Consider the following 22,823-nt stretch of genomic DNA (forward strand, 5'->3'; position numbering starts at 1 on the left):
GTGACATCTCTTTCCACACATTTCCCATTGCGTCTGGGACACTAATCATCCACCCACCACGCGTCTCACTTCAGCTTCCATGGTTCCATTCGCTGCCATATCCTACCCACTTCCAGATACCTAAAGCACTCCACTTCCTCCAAGTTCTCTCCATTCAAACTCACACTCCAAATAACTTGTTCTTTCCGCTAGATGTAGTATTCTTGCTTTCATTTACATTCATAATCAACTTTGCCTTTCACGCGCTCTCTCTCAAACTCAAACTCCAGCTTCTGCAGTTTCTCACTCGAATCTACCACCAATGCTGTATCATCAGCAATAAAAAAACAATACACTTCCCAGGTACCCACACCCCCAACAAACTGCATACCTGCTCCTTTCTCCAAGACTTACAAGTACATCTCACACTACCCCACCCATAAACAAATCAAAGAGAAATGATGACATCAATACCCCAACCCAGACCCACCTTTACATAAAAAACTCACTTTTCTCTCTTCCCACTCCCACACACGCCCTACTTTCTGGGTAAGACTCCACAACAGACTGCATACTTGCCCCTCCTTCCAAAACCCTTGCATTCACCTCCCTAACAACCCCATCCATAAAAAAATTAAACAACCATGGAGACATCACACACCCTTGCCGCAAACCTACATTCACTGAGAACCAATCACTTTCCTCTCTTCCTACACGCACACATGCCTTACATCCTCGATAAAAACTTTTCACTGCCTCTAACAACTAGCCTCCTACACCATATATTCTTAATACCTTCCACAGAGCATCTCTATCAACTCTATCATATGCCTTCTCCAGATCCATAAATGCTACATACAAATCCATTTGCTTTTCTAAGTATCTCTCACATACATTCTTCAAAGCAAACACCTGATCCACACATCCTTTACCACTTCTGAAACCACACTGCTCTTCCCCAATCTGATGCTCTGTACATGCCTTCACCTTCTCAATCAATACCCTCCCATATAATTTCCCAGGAATACTCAACAAACTTATACCTCTGTAATTTGAACACTCACTCTTATACCCTTTGCCTTTGTACAATGGCACTATGCAAGCATTCCGCCAATCCTCAGGCACCTCACCATGAATTGTACATACATTAAATAACCTTACCAACCAGTCAACAATACAGTCACCCCCTTTTTTAATAAATTCCACTGCAATACCGTCCAAACCTGCTGCCTTGCCGGCTTTCATCTTCCGCAAAGCTTTTACTACCTTTTCTCTGTTTACCAAATAATTTTTCCTAACCCTCTCACTTTGCACAACACCTCGACCAAAACACCCTATATCTGCCACTCTATCATCAAACACATTCAACAAACCTTCAAAATACCCACTCCATACCCTTCTCACATCACCACTATTTGTTATCACCTCCCCATTAGCTCCCTGCACTGAAGTTCCCATTTGCTCCCTTGTCTTACGCACTTTATTTACCTCCTTCCAAAACATCTTTTTATTCTCCCTAAAATTCAATGATACTCTATCACCCCAACTCTCATTTGTCCTCTTTTTCACCTCTTGCACCTTTCTCTTGACCTCCTGCCTCTTTCTTTTATACATTTCCCACTCATTTGCATTTTTCCCCCGCAGAAACCGTCCAAATGCCTCTCTCTTCTCTTTTACTAATAATCTTACTTCTTCATCCCACCAGTCACTACCCTTTCTAATCAACCCACCTCCCACGCTTCTCATGCCACAAGCATCTTTTGCGCAAGCCATCACTGCTTCCCTAAATACATCCCATTCCTCCCCCACTCCCCTTACCTCCTTTGTTCTCACCTTTTTCCATTCTGTACTCAGTCTCTCCTGGTACTTCCTCACACAAGTCCCCTTCCCAAGCTCACTTACTCTCACCACTCTCTTCACCCCAACATTCTCTCTTCTTTTCTGAAAACCTCTATAAATCTTCACTTTCGCCTCCACAAGATAATGATCAGATATCCCTCCAGTTGCGCCTCTCAGCACATTAACATCCCAAAGTCTCTCTTTCGCGCGCCTATCAATTAACACGTAATCCAATAACGCTCTCTGGCCATCTCTCCTACTTACATACGTATACATATGTATATCTCGCTTTTTAAACCTTGTATTCCCGATCACCAGTCCTTTTTCAGCACATAAATCTACAAGCTCTTCACCATTTCCATTTATAACACTGAACACCCCATGTATACCAATCATTCCCTCAGCTGCCACATTACTCACCTTTGCATTCAAATCACCCATCACTATAACCCGGTCTTGTGCATCAAAACCACTAACACACTCATTCAGCTGCTCCCAAATCACTAGCCTCTCATGATCTTTCTTCTCATGCCCAGGTGCATATGCACCAATAATCATCCATCTCTCTCCATCAACTTTCAGTTTTACCCATATCAATCTAGAATTTACTTTCTTACACTCTATCACATACTCCCACCACTCCTGTTTCAGGAGTAGTGCTACTCCTTCCCTTGCTCTTGTCCTCTCACTAACCTCTGACTTTACTCCCAAGACATTCCCAAACCACTCTTCCCCTTTACCCTTGAGCCTCGTTTCACTCAGAGGCAAAACATCCAGGTTCCTTTCCTCAAACATACTACCTATCTCTCCTTTTTTCTCATCTTGGTTACATCCACACAGATTTAGACACCCCAATCTGAGCCTTCGAGGAGGATGAGCACTCCCCGCGTGACTCCTTCTTCTGTTTCCCCTTTTAGAAAGTTAAAATACAAGGAGGGGAGGGTTTCTAGCCCCCTCCCCGCTCCCGTCCCCTTTAGTCGCCTACTACGACACGTGAGAAATGCGTGGGAAGTATTCTTTCTCCCCTATCCCCAGGGATATATAATCATATATATATATATATATATATATATATATATATATATATATATATATATATATATATATATATATATATATATATATATATATATATATATATATATATATATATATATATATATATATATATATATATATATATCCCTCTAAGGCCCAGTCCTCTGTTGATAACGCTACCTCGCTAATGCGGGAAATGGCGAATAGTACGAAAGAAAAGAAATATATATATATATATATATATATATATATATATATATATATATATATATATATGTATATATATATATATATATATATATATATATATATATATATATATATATATATATATATATATATATATATATATATATATATTTTTTTTTTTTTTTTTACTTTGTCGCTGTCTCCCGCGCTTGCGAGGTAGCGCAAGGAAACAGACGAAAAGAAATGGCCCAACCCCCCCAATACACATGTATATACATACGTCCACACACGCAAATATACATACCTACACAGCTTTCCATAGCTTACCCCAGACGCTTCACATGCCTTGATTCAATCCACTGACAGCACGTTAACCCCGGTATACCACATCGCTCCAATTCACTCTATTCCTTGCCCTCCTTTCACCCTCCTGCATGTTCAGGCCCCGATCACACAAAATCTTTTTCACTCCATCTTTCCACCTCCAATTTGATCTCCCTCTTCTCCTTGTTGCCTCCACCTCCGACACATATATCCTCTTGGTCAATCTTTCCTCACTCATCCTCTCCATGTGCCCAAACCACTTCAAAACACCCTCTTCTGCTCTCTCAAGAGTTGATAGAGATGCTCTGTGGAAGGTATTAAGAATATATGGTGTGGGAGGAAAGTTGTTAGAAGCAGTGAAAAGTTTTTATCGAGGATGTAAGGCATGTGTACGTGTAGGAAGAGAGGAAAGTGATTGGTTCTCAGTGAATGTAGGTTTGCGGCAGGGGTGTGTAATGTCTCCATGGTTGTTTAATTTGTTTATGGATGGGGTTGTTAGGGAGGTAAATGCAAGAGTTTTGGAAAGAGGGGCAAGTATGAAGTCTGTTGGGGATGAGAGAGCTTGGGAAGTGAGTCAGTTGTTGTTCGCTGATGATACAGCGCTGGTGGCTGATTCATGTGAGAAACTGCAGAAGCTGGTGACTGAGTTTGGAAAAGTGTGTGGAAGAAGAAAGTTAAGAGTAAATGTGAATAAGAGCAAGGTTATTAGGTACAGTAGGGTTGAGGGTCAAGTCAATTGGGAGGTGAGTTTGAATGGAGAAAAACTGGAGGAAGTGAAGTGTTTTAGATATCTGGGAGTGGATCTGGCAGCGGATGGAACCATGGAAGCGGAAGTGGATCATAGGGTGGGGGAGGGGGCGAAAATCCTGGGGGCCTTGAAGAATGTGTGGAAGTCGAGAACATTATCTCGGAAAGCAAAAATGGGTATGTTTGAAGGAATAGGTGGTTCCAACAATGTTGTATGGTTGCGAGGCGTGGGCTATGGATAGAGTTGTGCGCAGGAGGATGGATGTGCTGGAAATGAGATGTTTGAGGACAATGTGTGGTGTGAGGTGGTTTGATCGAGTGAGTAACGTAAGGGTAAGAGAGATGTGTGGAAATAAAAAGAGCGTGGTTGAGAGAGCAGAAGAGGGTGTTTTGAAGTGGTTTGGGCACATGGAGAGAATGAGTGAGGAAAGATTGACCAAGAGGATATATGTGTCGGAGGTGGAGGGAACAAGGAGAAGAGGGAGACCAAATTGGAGGTGGAAAGATGGAGTGAAAAAGATTTTGTGTGATCGGGGCCTGAACATGCAGGAGGGTGAAGGAGGGCAAGGAATAGAGTGAATTGGAGCGATGTGGTATACCGGGGTTGACGTGCTGTCAGTGGATTGAAGCAAGGCATGTGAAGCGTCTGGGGTAAACCATGGAAAGCTGTGTAGGTATGTATATTTGCGTGTTGTGGACGTATGTATATACATGTGTATGGGGGGGAGGTTGGGCCATTTCTTTCGTCTGTTTCCTTGCGCTACCTCGCAAACGCGGGAGACAGCGACAAAGTATAATAAATAAATGAAAATATATATATATATGATAATATATAAAAAAATTGTAAGATTATTCAAATCCTATAGTAGAACGCATTATAGAGCGCCGTAGTCTGATTATATACAGTGAAGTGTCATTACATTAAAGAGAGTTAGTCACTCATGGTAACTTCACCCAATACAATATACTCGTAAACACCTCTTCAAGTAACTCGGTGTCCCATGATGACCTGTAGTGCTCTCCAACCATGACAAACTGGGAAGGCAGCAGTTAGCCAGAAACAGAATAACTAATTCAAAAATGATCTAATAAGTAAGCATAGAAAAGTTTCGTAAAATAAGCTGACGACTGGGAGAGTTCAACTTAGTCTTGTAAGGCAAAGCACCAGAAGTAGGTAGGGATGCCGTCTACGTGACAACTGACATGTTCAACTGTATTTTCAGTTGGAAAGATGTGGCTGAGGGTCGCTTCCTGCATTACTGACAACGTAATACATGATCGGTCACGAACCTGTTTGAACAACTTGTTTGAACAACAGTTATGTCTGTGGCAAACAAGGCAATTGTTCGCTTTCTAGCGGTAAGTTCCTTATGAAAGATGTTAGAACTTCCTGTGTATTTGAAAAATAATACAAATGCAGAAAAGAAAGAGACAAAAAAGAACCGTTTTGAAGGTTCTCTCATTATATTGTATTCATCTACCTGAATGCAGTATATATATATATATATATATATATATATATATATATATATATATATATATATATATATATATATATTTTTTTTTTTTTCTATACCTCGTCGCTGTCTCCCGCGGTTGCGAGGTAGCGCAAGGAAACAGACGAAAGAAATGGCCCAACCCCCCCCCATACACATGTACATACACACGTCCACACACGCAAATATACATACCTACACAGCTTTCCATGGTTTACCCCGGACGCTTCACATGCCTTGATTCAATCCACTGACAGCACGTCAACCCCTGTATACCACATCGCTCCAATTCACTCTATTCCTTGCCCTCCTTTCACCCTCCTGCATGTTCAGGCCCCGATCACACAAAATCCTTTTCACTCCATCTTTCCACCTCCAATTTGGTCTCCCTCTTCTCCTCGTTCCCTCCACCTCCGACACATATATCCTCTTGGTCAATCTTTCCTCACTCATTCTCTCCATGTGCCCAAACCATTTCAAAACACCCTCTTCTGCTCTCTCAACCACGCTCTTTTTATTTCCACACATCTCTCTTACCCTTACGTTACTTACTCGATCAAACCACCTCACACCACACATTGTCCTCAAACATCTCATTTCCAGCACATCCATCCTCCTGCGCACAACTCTATCCATAGCCCACGCCTCGCAACCATACAACATTGTTGGAACCACTATTCCTTCAAACATACCCATTTTTGCTTTCCGAGATAATGTTCTCGACTTCCACACATTTTTCAAGGCTCCCAAAATTTTCGCCCCCTCCCCCACCCTATGATCCACTTCCGCTTCCATGGTTCCATCCGCTGCCAGATCCACTACCAGATATCTAAAACACTTCACTTCCTCCAGTTTTTCTCCATTCAGACTCACCTCCCAATTGACTTGACCCTCAACCCTACTGTACCTAATTACCTTGCTCTTATTCACATTTACTCTTAACTTTCTTCTTCCACACACTTTACCAAACACAGTCACCAGCTTCTGCAGTTTCTCACATGAATCCGCCACCAGCGCTGTATCATCAGCGAACAACAACTGACTCACTTCCCAAGCTCTCTCATCCCCAACAGACTTCATACTTGCCCCTCTTTCCAAGACTCTTGCATTTACCTCCCTAACAACCCCATCCATAAACAAATATATATATATATATATATATATATATATATATATATATATATATATATATATATATATATATATATATATATATATATATATATATATTCTGTGGTCTGGCAATAGCCAGGTCCCAAGGCTTCTGGATGACAGAGGTTCAACCTGTACCTTGATAGTTTAGCAAAGATGGAGTGAAGATGTAGAATTCTGGAATGGTAAAGTTTCTTTTGAATTTGGGATTAATGAGGAATATTTAAGGTAACTTGCCAACAAGGAGGTCTAAAAATACTTCCTCAGCAACATAACTTATTGACATGACTTTTACTACCCTGTTGAAATTATTGCGTGAAGAGAAATGATTGTCAGACAAAACTGGTCATATATGTTTGTAAAAAGAAGTGAAAGTAGATTTCAGGTTTTTAGGAAATGAAGTGGTTTGGATACCTGTGAGTGGACATGGGTGAGGGCTGAAAGTCCTGGAAAGGCAAAGCCAACATGTCTCAGATACAGTATTCCTTGGGGTGTTGTATGGATGTAAAATATGTTTAGGCCCAAACACTCAAAGCTTCATTTCTTTCACTCCATCCTTTTACCTGCTCCTTGGTTTTCTCCCTTTCCTTATTTCCCTTTGTAAAAAAGATACATATTTTTTCTTACTTGATCACCTTTTGTGCAACAGGATAGCACCATAAACAGATGAAGAACAGTCTGCTTTGCTTATCCACTCTCTTCTGTAATGCAACAAAAACAGAGCACCCATCTTCAGCCAAGCCCCATAGACCTCTCTACTGGTACCCCTGACTACTTACACCCTGGTTTAGACCAATAACAGCTCTCTCTCTCTCTCCACACACACACACACCCATCCCAAATACCACATATAACTCATGATATCCCATGAATGACTCATCTTCCTTTACTTTCAGGCCCTGATACCCCAAGCCTTCTTCACTCAAGCCTAACATATCCTTGGTCTTCCCCTTCCCTTTGCTCCCTCCACTTCAGCCAAAAAATTGAAAAAAAAATTTCTAGTCAGCCACAGTCTTTGCTCATTCGTGCTTTCCATATTTTTATTTCAAAATGCCTTAGTCAGCTCTCCGTCTGACAGCATCTATTAGCAAGCAGAATTCTTACATTATTTCTTATGTAATGAACCTGACACCAGATATTCTCCTCGGAAATATTTCCAACATATCCCCCTTTTTCTATCCCTGGGGATAGGGGAGAAAGAATACTTCCCACGTATTCCCTGCATGTCGTAGAAGGCGACTAAAAGGGAAGGGAGCGGGGGGCTGGAAATCCTCCCCTCTAATTCTTTTTTTTTTTTTTTTTTTTTCTCAAAGCAGGAACAGAGAAGGGGTCCAGATGAGGATATTCCCTCAAAGGCCCAGTCCTCTGTTCTTAACGCTACCTCGCTAACGCGGGAAATGGCGAATAGTATGAAAGAAAGAAATATATATATATATATATATATATATATATATATATATATATATATATATATATATATATATATATATATATATATATATATATATATATATATATATGGAAGTAAGGGGAGTGGGGGAGGAACGGGATGTATTTAGGGAATCAGTGATGGATTGCGCAAAAGATGCTTGTGGCATGAGAAGAGTGGGAGGTGAGTTGATTAGAAAGGGTAGTGAGTGGTGGGATGAAGAAGTAAGAGTATTAGTGAAAGAGAAGAGAGAGGCATTTGGACGATTTTTGCAGGGAAAAAATGCAATTGAGTGGGAGATGTATAAAAGAAAGAGACAGGAGGTCAAGAGAAAGGTGCAAGAGGTGAAAAAAAGGGCAAATGAGAGTTGGGGTGAGAGAGTATCATTAAATTTTAGGGAGAATAAAAAGATGTTCTGGAAGGAGGTAAATAAAGTGCGTAAGACAAGGGAGCAAATGGGAACTTCAGTGAAGGGCGCAAATGGGGAGGTGAAAACAAGTAGTGGTGATGTGAGAAGGAGATGGAGTGAGTATTTTGAAGGTTTGTTGAATGTGTTTGATGATAGAGTGGCAGATATAGGGTGTTTTGGTCGAGGTGGTGTGCAAAGTGAGAGGGTTAGGGAAAATGATTTGGTAAACAGAGAAGAGGTAGTGAAAGCTTTGCGGAAGATGAAAGCTGGCAAGGCAGCAGGTTTGGATGGTATTGCAGTGGAATTTATTAAAAAAGGGGGTGACTGTATTGTTGACTGGTTGGTAAGGTTATTTAATGTATGTATGAATCATGGTGAGGTGCCTGAGGATTGGCGGAATGCGTGCATAGTGCCATTGTACAAAGGCAAAGGGGATAAGAGTGAGTGCTCAAATTACAGAGGTATAAGTTTGTTGAGTATTCCTGGTAAATTATATGGGAGGGTATTGATTGAGAGGGTGAAGGCATGTACAGAGCATCAGATTGGATAAGAGCAGTGTGGTTTCAGAAGTGGTAGAGGATGTGTGGATCAGGTGTTTGCTTTGAAGAATGTATGTGAGAAATACTTAGAAAAGCAAATGGATTTGTATGTAGCATTTATGGATCTGGAGAAGGCATATGATAGAGTTGATAGAGATGCTCTGTGGAAGGTATTAAGAATATATGGTGTGGGAGGAAAGTTGTTAGAAGCAGTGAAAAGTTTTTATCGAGGATGTAAGGCATGTGTACGTGTAGGAAGAGAGGAAAGTGATTGGTTTTCAGTGAATGTAGGTTTGCGGCAGAGGTGTGTGATGTCTCCATGGTTGTTTAATTTGTTTATGGATGGGGTTGTTAGGGAGGTAAATGCAAGAGTTTTGGAAAGAGGGGCAAGTATGAAGTCTGTTGGGGATGAGAGAGCTTGGGAAGTAAGTCAGTTGTTGTTCGCTGATGATACAGCGCTGGTGGCTGATTCATGTGAGAAACTGCAGAAGCTGGTGACTGAGTTTGGTAAAGTGTGTGGAAGAAGAAAGTTAAGAGTAAATGTGAATAAGAGCAAGGTTATTAGGTACAGTAGGGTTGAGGGTCAAGTCAATTGGGAGGTGAGTTTGAATGGAGAAAAACTGGAGGAAGTGAAGTGTTTTAGATATCTGGGAGTGGATCTGGCAGCGGATGGAACCATGGAAGCGGAAGTGGATCATAGGGTGGGGGAGGGGGCGAAAATTCTGGGGGCCTTGAAGAATGTGTGGAAGTCGAGAACATTATCTCGGAAAGCAAAAATGGGTATGTTTGAAGGAATAGTGGTTCCAACAATGTTGTATGGTTGCGAGGCGTGGGCTATGGATAGAGTTGTGCGCAGGAGGATGGATGTGCTGGAAATGAGATGTTTGAGGACAATGTGTGGTGTGAGGTGGTTTGATCGAGTGAGTAACGTAAGGGTAAGAGAGATGTGTGGAAATAAAAAGAGCGTGGTTGAGAGAGCAGAAGAGGGTGTTTTGAAGTGGTTTGGGCACATGGAGAGAATGAGTGAGGAAAGATTGACCAAGAGGATATATGTGTCGGAGGTGGAGGGAACGAGGAGAAGAGGGAGACCAAATTGGAGGTGGAAAGATGGAGTGAAAAAGATTTTGTGTGATCGGGGCCTGAACATGCAGGAGGGTGAAAGGAGGGCAAGGAATAGAGTGAATTGGAGCGATGTGGTATACCGGGGTTGACGTGCTGTCAGTGGATTGAATCAAGGCATGTGAAGCGTCTGGGGTAAACCATGGAAAGCTGTGTAGGTATGTATATTTGCGTGTGTGGACGTATGTATATACATGTGTATGAGGGGGGGGGTTGGGCCATTTCTTTCGTCTGTTTTCTTGCGCTACCTCGCAAACGCGGGAGACAGCGACGCTTAATTGCCAGCAGGAAAATGGAGAGAGAGAAAAAAAAAATGCTATTCAGTTTGTAGGGAGGAATACTACCACGGTAGTTTGATAGGACTGTGTGGAGTGGAAGAATTCTTTTGATATATTTTCATGTGAGAATTATCATTATTATTGACATCTTCCTTCATGTACTTTCTTGTATTGTTATTCTTCATTCATGGTCCTGAATTTCGCAACGTGATTGTCATACTCTACACATGTTCTCATTAAATATGTCTTCGTTAACGATCGTAGCGTTCCCCCTGGCTTCCCCCTGGTTTCCCCCTGGCTTCCCTCCTGGCTTCCCCCTGGCTCCCCTTTCACAGCTCCTTTTCGCCTTCCCAGGGGTGCTGATTGTTTCGAGAGGTATTGTATTCTTAAAGTTATTTCAGATCTTTTTAATTTCATCCATGTTTCAGACTGATCCAGTTGACTTCTCCCAGGTTTGGCTGTAATCTATCGACGTTGTCTGATCCCAAATAGGGTACCGATATCTTATTTTCTTTGGAATCGAAACAATATAGTGACTCTCACCAGATAGTGACCGCAGTTTCTTGGCTTTTCACCGAGTACACAGGTGCTGATTTAATATATATCTGTTTATGGACACCACTATGTCTCATATATTTCCGCCCCTTCCAGGGTATTGAACTATTTGATTTGCAAAGCAGTCTTGTCTTAAATCATTTAGCATGTTTCCCTCACAGTCACCATGACACGCTGGCATTGTTTAACTCTCCTACTGTTGGTTCTTTATTCTTTGCTAAGGATTTCATTTCATAATACAAAGTTCTATCACTTTCTATACAAAGTTTGGGAGATGTATTTCCTGCCTCAAAAACCCTCTTTGGTATCTTATTTGTTCTTCCATTACAATGATTCGACGGTCTCCAAGTGTAATGTTGAAACTGTGACTGCCTTCAGCCGGTCACGCACAACACGTGCCACCTGATGTGTGATGCTTGACTTGGGAGAAACATCATATAATCATGGCCTCCATAACTCTACTAGTAGCAGTAGTAGTACTAGTAGCAGTAGCAGCAATAGTATTAGTAGTAATAGTAGTAGTAGTAATAGTAGTAGTAGTAGTAGTAGTAGTAGTAGTAGTAGTAGTAGAAGTAGTAGTAGTAGTAGTAGTAGTGGTAGTAGTAGTAGTAGTAGAAGTAGTAGTAGTAGTAGTAGTAGTAGTAGTAGTAGTAGTGGTAGTAGTAGTAGCTGGTCTGCTGGTGCCACGTGTGTTTAGTCTGCTGGTGTCACGTGTGTCTGGTCTGCTGGTGCCACATGTGTCTGGTCTGCTGGTGCCACAGGTGTCTGGTCTGCTGGTCACACGTGTCTGGTCGGCTGGTGCCACACGTATCTGGTCTGCTGGTGTCACGTGTGTCTGGTCTACTGGTGCCACATGTGTCTGGTCTGCTGGTGCCACAGGTGTCTGGTCTGTTGGTGTCACATGTGTCTGGTCTGCTGGTCACACGTGTCTGGTCGGCTGGTGCCACACGTATCTGGTCTGCTGGTGCCACAGGTGTCTGGTCTGCTCGTGCCACGTGTGTCTAGTCTGTCGGTGTCACGTGTATCTGGTCTGCTGGTGCCACGTGTATCTAGTCTGCTGGTGTCACGTGTGTCTGGTCTGCTGGTGCTAAATGTGTCTGGTCTGCTGGTGCCACATGTGTCTGGTCTGCTGGTGTCACGTGTGTCTGGTCTGCTGGTGCCACGTGTGTCTGGTCTGCTAGTGCCACGTGTGTCTGGTCTGCTTGTGCCACATGTGTCTGGTCTGTTGGCGTCACGTGTGTCTGGTCTGCTGGTGCCACATGTGTCTGGTCTGCTGGTGCCACATGTATCTGGTCTGTTGGTACCACATGTGTCTAGTCTGCTGGTGCCACGTGTGTCTAGTCTGCTGGTGTCACGTGTGTCTGGTCTGCTGGTGCCACATGTGTCTGGTCTGCTGGTGTCAGGTGTGTCTGGTCTGCTGGTGCCACATGTGTCTGGTCTGCTGGTGTCACATGTGTCTGGCCTGCTGGTGCCACATGTGTCTGGTCTGCTGGTGCCACGTGTGTCTGGTCTGCTGGTGTCATGTTTGTCTGGTCTGCTGGTGCCACTTGTGTCTAGTCTGCTGGTGTCATGTTTGTCTGGTCTGCTGGTGCCACGTGTGTCTAGTCTGCTGGTGTCACGTGTGTCTGGTCTGCTGGTTCTATATGTGTCTGGTCTGCTGGTGCCACTTTTGTCTGGTCTGCTGGTGCCACGTGTGTATGGTCTGCTGGTGCCACGTATGTCTAGTCTGCTGATGCCATGTGTGTCTGGTCTGCTAGTGCCACGTGTCTGGTCTGCTGGTGCCACATGTGTCTGGTCTGCTGGTGCCACGTGTGTCTGGTCTGCTGGTGCCACGTGTGTCTGGTCTGCTGATGCCACGTGTCTGACATACCTCCACACCAAGTGATGTTGGTTGTTTACTTTCCAGTACTTGTGTTGTTCAGTTTCTGACGGATTACTGAGAATACAAATAAATGTTATTTGATGGTAAGTTTCTTTTGTTTTGTTTGAGGCTACAGTTACGGAAAAAGTTCCCATCCAGACAAGGTTAAAGTGAAGGAAAAATAAGAAGAAAAAAGTATACGTGTTTAAGATGTGTAAAAGGGGAAAATTTTGCATTTCAAAAAGAGGCAATTAGTAGTCGGTGTTAGGAAACACAAGAGGGCGTAAAACATCGGAAATCTTGACAGCAAAGATGAAAGAGTAAATATCACAACGGCCCACCCTTGAGTAGCCAAGGGTCACACAGTAACCATGTGCCAGCTTGCCGGCATTTTTAATGGTGGTCACATCAGCAGCCAGCTCTCGAGACCAAAAGCAAATTACTATGCATTAAAGAGGGAATGTCCCTCAGTGTTGGTTAAATGGTCAAGTTTCGACATTAGACAAGGCGAGGTGGATTGCTATGGCCTTTACTCTATTTAGTAAATAAATAGAACCAGATCCTCGTGGCCCTCTCCCCACGTGAGAGCAGTATTTCATATTGCGATTGTTCTTCAGTCCTTCGTATAAACACAGCTACTTTTCATAAGAAAAATCCGGCTCCTGAACAGGACTCCCAGTTTGTATGAGGCAGACTTTGTGAAAGATGGATTTTCTAATACAGTTAGATGTTACAGTTAAATAAAACATGTTTATTGTATTCGGACGTAAAACTATAGATCCATCAAAAGGGTTGGGAGGGTTATAGGAGATTTTATGAGATATGGACAGACACTGGATTTCAGAGGTTCTTTATTAAACTTCAATAAGTTGTACCAGTCCCAAGAAAATGTAACAAGACTAGACGCAGATAAACAGTGGATGTAGCACATTTAAAGGAAGTGGAAGAATGTATTGTTCAGTCGTCCTCACCTAGTTATATATTGGAGAAAGAAGATCGTTAATAGAATGAGGAAGAGTTTAGGAGACTGGACAAATCCCTGTGAGACACCGTTGCTGATGAGAAAGATGAGAGTTTGATCCACCGACAACTACGTAAATATATCGGCCAGAGAAAAAGCAGCTGGATTTGAGAAAACGAAGTGAGGCAGGAAAACCAGAAGAGGAAAATTTAGAGATGAGGGCTATAACATGGGATTTTCCAAAGTCTTTCAGAGATGACAACCAATCATTAGTAAAATGGGAAGGTATTTTCCCGATGAATCTTGCCTTGCGGAAACCATAATTATCATTGAAGAGAAGATTGCGTATCAAAACATTTAAAGAAATAGGAAATGAGAAGGGATTCAAATGCTTTAGATACAGTATGAGTCAAAGCAACAGTACAACAGTTGGAAACGTAAATACGATCACTCTTCTTTGTGATAGTCTGTACTAATGCATATTAAAAGGTGAAAAAAAGAGTGTTGGTTTTGAAGAAGAAGCAGAGCAGACGAACAAGCATACACGCAAGGTCAGAAGCACACTCCTTCAAAACACGAGGATGGATACCATTTGGCCTATACGCTTTGGTTGTCAAGTTCTCTTTGAACTGACCGTAGGGAGAGGTATAGGATCAATAAAAGGAGCATTAGTGGTTGAAGTAATGTTAGATTCCATGTGTGGCGAGGTGGCGATGGGAACAAATAAAGGCAGCCAGTATGAATTATGTACATGTGGAGGAGTTAGAGAAGTAAAGAGAGCCACAAAGACTTACCTTCTCAATGGAAGAGACTGATATTGCAACGTAAGAACGGAAAAGCGAAGAAAAGATGGTACGAAAAAAGTTGTCAGAGATGATTTTGGCTCAGGACCAGAAGCACCCACTTGTGCATAAAATGGAGTGGTTGTCGAGATTGCTTAGGATAGAGGAACACTTTGCCTCACAGATAACATACTTGCAATGATTATAACAGAGATGAATTTGTTTTATAGGAATGAGAGTTTTGTGGGTCCGACATGCCAGGTTCCTTGCCCGAATGGCATTAGAACAGAAATGGTTGAACCACGACCTAAAAGAAGAGGAAGCTCTAGAAGAGGAGGGGATATAGGACTCCACTGCACAGCCTCTGCTACACTCTTAGCAGAGATAGAAACATTACCAGAGTAGCAACAAGCTCTTCCATGATGATGCCAATATCCACATTTACAAGTGGCAGCTGGAGGAGGAGCTGCTGTTATCAAAGGTACATTTAAAGGTTGTGGTCGGATAAACCAATTGTGTAGCTACAGCACAAAGGATAAAAGATGAAAAACAAATCCAGTGTGTTATTGGAGTGGTCGTGGTGGTATGGTTAGGGTGGGTAGTGATTTGCTCCAGATCATTTGGAATGGATAACATGTGGACAACCGCTCCCCATAGTGAGCATTAAAGTCCCTTAAGTAGAGGACCTCAACCTGAGGGTGCCAAGATGTTTTGGCCTCATGGTAGAAATTTAGATGGTCGAAGAGTTATAAAACTTAGAGAGTGACAAAAAGAGAAAAAAAAAAAATGAACGAAGAAAAATAGTGGCGTCTGGAAAAAAAAAACCCTGTACGGAAATGATGTTAAAGTCTCTAAACTGAAGGTATTCGAGTCGTGAAACAGGCGCATTGGTAGTCGAATTTGCATAGACACCTCCTCGCTCCTCTGAAACAAAATCCCGAGTGAAGATTGAAAGTGGAGACGAGAAAGGTGTTGGTGACAACATCAGAAAATTTAGTCCCATATAGAAGATAGACAAAAGGAGAGGTACTAGCTACTCAGATATCGTTCAGCAGTGACGACACAACTAGAAAAGCCTCGAACGTTGGTGAAAGGAATGAGAAAGATTAAGGTAAAGATCGTGGAAGAAGACGGATTTGATTTGTATAGGTAACCCTGACAAGTTTATAGTGCACCCGTGCTCATCTTATAAGCGGTAGCACAAAAGGATTATAGAGGCCACAAAGATCCCACTGGGCTGATATAACATTGGTAGTTAAAAGAATTGTTTCATATTGTACGTTTCACTGCAAACATTACATAGTTCCATTTGGTAAGTTTTACCGACTTGATACAAAAAGTGGATACAAACTTAAAATTTCAGGTATCTTGTAATTAACAATAAGGTGTTGTGGTATTTCTTGTAAGATTTATTCAACTGTTTCCCTAAAAGGCTCTATTTTTTTGAATTCGAAGACGGTGTTCTAGGTGGTGTCAATATATTTGACCACAAGCTTAAAATTCACATGATTAACATTCCAGATAGGCCAAAATGCCAATAGTACCTATAGCCTACCTTTAGTCTAGCAATCACATCTTGTAATCTGCTGATCTTGTTACTTTCTCCATATACATGTTTTAATTAACACATTTCACTGTGATGGAAAATGTTTTAACTTGTGCTTATCTGAAGTTCTCCTCGTACTTCAAAGAGGTCTGTTAGTTCCTTTCTAATTGCAGTTCTGAGACATCTAAATGACAATCCAATGTTGTGTTCAACATCACCTTTACTAGCTGCAAGTTTGACTGAAGTATCAGCTTTATCATGTTCCATAACTTTTTTTTTGAATCTCTTGAGCAATAATGTTTGAGTATTTGGGTCTGGCTTCAGAGATCAGCATGTTAAATTCTGATCTCAGGGTGTTAAGACAAATAATCAGAGACAATTAAGCCGTCTGTGGCAGTGATTTCCACCAGCTCCAGTGCGATAAGTATGGCGGACATGCCACTTTGTAGAGTAGATGTCCAGCTGTTTATTCTAACATTTTCTCTATTCTATTACCATTGGGTTGGATCACAATGGCAGTACTAACTGCTTTCTCAGTGGTACAATTGCAAGAGCCGTCACTATAGATGCACTGGGCTCTCTTATTTTCAGTCTGGAGTTTCTATATATATTCAGAAGCACTGGTTTTGGCTGTGTTGAAGGTGAAGATTATCAGTAATTAGATCATATTTGGATAAGTAGGTGTAGTAATGTCAAAGGGAGTTATCTGCCAGGGAGGAGGAAATGCTGCTGCTTCTTAATTTAATTCAAATTATGTACAACAAACATTGTTATGTGGTTGGCTGTTATTTGGATCCATTTAGTTCCACTTGTGCCATATGTGGTTTAACAATTCTTTAGAGACAACGCATTCTGAATCACGACGCAGAAGTTTCAGTCGTATCATAAGGTTGATTTCAAGTATTCTGTCTTCAATGCTGGGAATACCAAGTTCTGCTCGCATGATCAGAACTTTAGTGGACTTCAGGAGACCAAGAATCAATCTTAAGGTTTGATTTTGTATTTTTCAAGTCTGTTGATACCTTTCCTGTTAGGTAGGACCAAAACTGATGTGTGGTAACCTATTACAGACCTTATATAAGCTAAGTACATCATTTCAACAATTCTAATATTTGCACCATGATCAGGAGTGTACCCTGCTACAGCTCTAAGCTTAAGCTCTGAGTCCATCTGTGCACTGTAGATTTATCTTTTGCCAGCTGCAACACATGGGACTGAGACACCAAGATATTTAGAGGAGACATAGTCAATCGGCTTTCCATCAATTTTCACTTCAGACGGTCCGATTCGTTTATTGAAGAACTTGATTTTATCCGCAGAATGATAAAGCCAAGGTTTTCACAGTCTGTGTGTATGCAGTCAAGAACGGTTTGCATTTTTCGATATGTTTTGTTGTGTACAAGAATATCGTCAGTGTAACTAATTGTGATATTCCTAGGACACTCTGGAATCTATTTCAGTGAAGCATTGATTAGTATGTTGAGAAAGGTAAGTCTAAGAATTCCACCGTGACAAGTGACAAGCAGCATGTCTTTAACTTCACACCGCTGACTTTCTATCAGAAAGATAAATTCATCATTTTGATTGTGTTCAGGTATTGGTACAATTAGGTTGTTGGTCCTTGAGGAAGGTAAATGACCCGTGGCGCAACTCATATTATACAGTAATGACGAGCTACGAGGGACGCGGTTTAAAAGTCTAATAATGTCACAAGTTATAACATCCTCTCTAGGGGCAGTATTGCCCCTTGGTAAGAGCTACATCAAGTTCAAACTCATGAATGGCACATCACGTTATTGTGTCGCTTGATTTGCATGAATTGCGTTAGATATCTTTGGACTTGCACAAAACATCCCTAGTCTTAAGTGGCAGCATGTTATAGCTAGTAGTATGAGCATATTTCATGATTAAGTCGTTACCTTTTACAGCGAGATGTGATGATATTCTTGCTTCATTTTCTTTCCAGTGATTCTGTTGATACCCTTACAGGTTTGGTTTAGAGGAATGTCTTGATTTAGTCCAACAACAAACTGTTCCCAATCATTCTAAATTCCGTTATTCGTTCCCTCACTGCTCCATTTCCTGTTTGAAATAATTTAGCAGTATGGGTATTCGAAGTTGTCTATATCCTATTCCTAGTTGCCTGACTGAATTTATGCTGTTTCAGTTCGGGGTCATGATAGTACTCATGTGGCCTATTGTGAGGTGCTGGCACGGAGGGCATAACATGGTTCCGGAGATCACTTCAACACTCCTAATTCAGGGAAGCAGTACTTCTCTGGGCGGCTACTGTTTACAATCTATTGACACGGAAGGTGTAAGATGGTTCCGAGCATCACTTCAACACTCCTAAGTAAGGGCGGTAGTACTTCCTCGGGCGGGCACTGTTTAAATCCACTGATACGGAAGCTGTAAGATGATTCCGGGCATCACTTTAGCGCTCAAGGTCAGGAAAGTAGTGCTGCCTCGGGTGGGTGTTTTCTACAGTTTACTGACACGGAGCATGTAGAATGGCTATAAGCATGACTTTACACTCTCAAGTCCAGAAGTTAAGACCTTCCTGGGTGGGTGGCTGCCGTTCACAACCTACTGACACGGAGGACCTGAGATAGTTCCCACTATTACTTCAAGAGGGTAGTTCTTCCTTAGGAGACTGCTTGTTACAACCTATCAGCTATATGGCCAGGTATCACTATTTCTGCAAATATTTGAACGGTATATTCTATAAATGTTTATGTATATTTGCAACACATATAAGAATTCTTGTAGACATCATTTATTATGGTTGATTAATTCAGAACAATAATCATACTTGTTTATACTGTGATGAAGATTTCACGGTCAGTCTGATGCTAACAACACCGCTAGATTTGATTGACAAATCTTTATTATCAAGTTACAGTGGCTGTTGACAGATTTGTCAGTTCATGACTTACAGTTAGAGGTGATTGGCTACTATCATAAAAGATATACCTGATCACGAGGAACAATAGAATCAATGACCTTCGTCATCAGTCCTACACTTACCCCATGCACTAGAAGCACCCACATAAATCTCTGTTACGTTCCTTTCCTTGGCCAACATTTCCACTAATATACGTCTCTGTCTGTAGGAAAGAGACCTTCATTCTGCATCTTCTTAACATTATGCTTTTTCTTGCTAACAAACTGCACCCTAACTGTTCTTTGATCCAATCTATATAAGTCATGTCAAAGGTTTAGGGGTAGGGCGCTCTATAAGAGAGGGAACATAAACTTTCCCTTCACTTCTTATCGTATCTTCTCCCGGACAAGGAAGATTACAGTTTTTTTTTTTTTCACTTTCATTTCTATATTTCAACTAGGTCATCAATTATGTTAACCCAGGCATTCGAACTTACCGTAAAGGATCGGGTAAAAACGACAATGGTTTCATGGATGTTTTGAAGAATCATTTGTCCAGAGTGAAGTGAACTTTATCGAAGGTGTAGTGAAGATAGGTTTGGTGAGTGATAGTGTAGGGGTTGACATACTACATGTATGATAGTGTCTACCTCCATGATGAACATGACGGTCAGTGTGGAGGGAGAGATATTGCATGTATGATAGTGTTTACCTTTATGGTGAACATGACGGTCAGTGTGGAGGGAGACATGCAATCGTTCGCTATCTTCGGCGCATCTTACTTTCTCTTCACAAAAACAATTCAGTAGTTATGCAGACGCGTCTTCCATCGCCACGGTATAAATGATTATCGTCCTAGGTTTCCCCAGTTTGCTCTGTTGTGATTCCTTGAAAAATTGTATTGATTGTTCGTCGTGCACAAAGATGAAGATTAACTATTGTTTAGCTGATCTGGTGAAGGACTCTGGCCAAGCCATTGTTCACAACCGTTATACTAATGACAAAATCTGATCTTGTTTCCCTTTATGACGTGGACTCAGTGGCTCGAGTGGACAATTCATCCTAACTTTATGTCCGTGTAGGATCGAACTTTCTAAATAGGCTGACTACTGCCAATTTCTCCTGTCCGTATGTGAAACATATGTACATACTGTGGTAGCGGAACATCTGTGACAATTATACTGTAGTCCCCGGGTGAGGCTAGGTAACCGTGCACCAACTCCAGCCCCACACTGACGCACACTCTCCCAGCCTCCGGCAGGCCACACCTGCTCCACCCAACAAAGACCACTCCCAGAAAAATCGGTACCAGCAATGTATTTTCGTACTTATATTCCCAACAAGCAAGCAGATATTCATGTGTTCTCTAACAAATGTTTATAGATAGTGCTATGAAGGTTATCAAACTCGTGAAAAAAATAATTTCAATTATTGACCCAGAGCGTGGAAATCCTGGAAACAGCATCATCACGTTTGATGTTGCCACCGCGACCTCATGTGGTGATGATCATTATCCGTAGTGGTGACTTAGCTGTGGGAGGGTGAAGGCTGCTGTGTGTGTTTATCCTCCTGAACATGTGTGTAACATCTGTCGTTCCGGTGAATCATTTATGTAGTAAGTGTTAAGGAAATCTAGAATTCGTTTAATTTTTGTTAAAAAACAAATGAATGGATGTTGTCGATATTTGATTAGCATGTACAGTGTTAGGCGGTTAACGTATCGCAATGTTTTATTTCTCACTTCTTATCAATCATACTTTCGGTACTATGAATACAGCCAGAAGAAAAATGAAAACAAATGTTCAATGCAAAAACGCGAGGTTATGGTAAACTGTCGGTGTTATATGCTTGGTACACTGTATGTACAGGAATGACCCCGAGCATGCGTGGCTCTGCCTGCCAATGAAAACTGCTTTTCTATATTACTTCTTTTTGACAGCAGTTGAACTGTTTTTTGCGAAGTGCACTTCTACGTACAAAATTTTGTTGATTTATGTTTGCTGGTCACACGTTGTCACCTGCCAACCAGTTAAGACAACGTCATTGAATATGCTACAATGTGGAGCGAACGTGGGTCGACACACAAGTAATGGGCGCACATGTTAATGGTGTCTTGAACCGAACTATTTGTCATTTGTATACTTATACGCGTCTGTGGTACCACGTTCAACCCCTCTGATCGCTGAATCATCCTGGTGAAGAAAAAGAATCTCGCCTCATTGAAGTAAAAACGTTTACTCAATAGTTTGTACTAATTACTACGAGTGAAATCAGACAAGTCCAGTAACAAATAACTGCGTAGATTGAAAGTTACAAAACCTATGAAAATCTTAGATACCTGTATTAAAGTACCTTTTTTACCTTCTCTTTTCTTAGATAAGTTAACGACGTTTGTAGGCTTTCATAGGATTTGTTTCTTAGTTCGCAAATCACCTTGGTAGCTTGCTGTTGTACGGACTATTCTATGTGTTTTCATAAGTAGGGTGACCCAAACTGAACGCATGGAGGAGACGCATCAATGAACTGTAAAGAGTGAGGACTATTATCTTAGACTTAAAACTGAATGCTTACCCATAAGGCCTAGAATTCTATTCGCCATTTTCCATTCCTGTGCACTGCACGTGGTTTTAGGTCATCACTGATCATTACGTCTATCTCCTCGTATTCGATTTCTAAAAAAGCCATATTCCTACGATATGTACAAATTTGCACTTACCGATGTTATTTACGATTAATTTGCCAACTGTGACCCAAGGGCAGACAATCAATATCTGCTTTACTTTTATTTCCCAGCTTAGTATAATCTGTGAATTTTGATAACTTACAAATCAACCCATTATCAGCGTCAATAATGTACACACATGAAGAAATTCAAACAGCAGCAGACCAGTGGGCCCTTCCGAGGCTGTTAGTGACAGTGGAAGATATCAGAAACTCACAGAATACTGTGGTAAGAGTCACAAGACATACAGATGATTCAAAAAGAATAACCTGCAAACTGTTATTATGACTTACGAAGGCGTAAATGTTGGAAGTCGTGGACTTGAGCGAAATATCTATTGAATCTATTGTTTAAGATATCTATAGTTCCACGTTCAACCACTCTTTTGGAAAATCGTTTCATATACCAACAATTCGAGGTAAAACGTTTGCCCACGAGTTTGTATCCATTACTATGAGTGAAATAAGATGAATCAAGTCTTAAGCAGCTTGATAGGTGAAGATTATCAAAGCCTTTGATAATTACGAATTCTTATATTAGATCGCCTCTTAGCCTCCTCTTTTCTAAGAATTATAGATTCAAGTCGTTTGATCTGCTTTTTAGTTCGGAAATCATCTTGGTAGCTCGACGCTGTGCTCTCTCCGTTCTGTCTTTCTTTTTTTAATGTGACCAAAACTGAACACAATATTCAAGATGCGGACGAACTAATGATCCGTAAAAAGTAACGATGATTTCCCCTGGACGTCAATTCGATGGCACTGCTTATGAATCCAAGACTTTTGTTCGCCCTTTTTACTGTTTCTGTGCATTTTCATTTCAGGATTTCCCGTTCAGGTTTGAGGCCAACTGACCGTTTGCAATTGCTTGATGAATCTCCAAGTATTTTTGCTCTTCACTGAGGTCTCTTATGACAATTAAGTACCAGGACGTTTTGTCAAATTTCTTAAAGCTTTCCCGATGGGAGTAGTCAGAGCT

General features: G+C 41.4%; 1 protein-coding gene across 1 annotated transcript in view; it reads left to right on the plus strand.

Moving 5' to 3' along the window:
• The first annotated feature begins 20,635 nt into the window (after positions 1 to 20,635).
• LOC139765060 (aminopeptidase N-like) overlaps positions 20,636 to 22,823 on the plus strand; it is a 127,062-nt gene continuing 124,874 nt past the window's right edge. The window contains exon 1 of the mRNA XM_071692151.1: positions 20,636 to 20,741. The gene's annotated coding sequence lies outside the window, so the exon portion shown is untranslated. The remainder of the gene's footprint in view (positions 20,742 to 22,823) is intronic.

Source organism: Panulirus ornatus, chromosome 52, assembly GCF_036320965.1.
Source record: "Panulirus ornatus isolate Po-2019 chromosome 52, ASM3632096v1, whole genome shotgun sequence".
Taxonomy (NCBI): domain Eukaryota; kingdom Metazoa; phylum Arthropoda; class Malacostraca; order Decapoda; family Palinuridae; genus Panulirus; species Panulirus ornatus.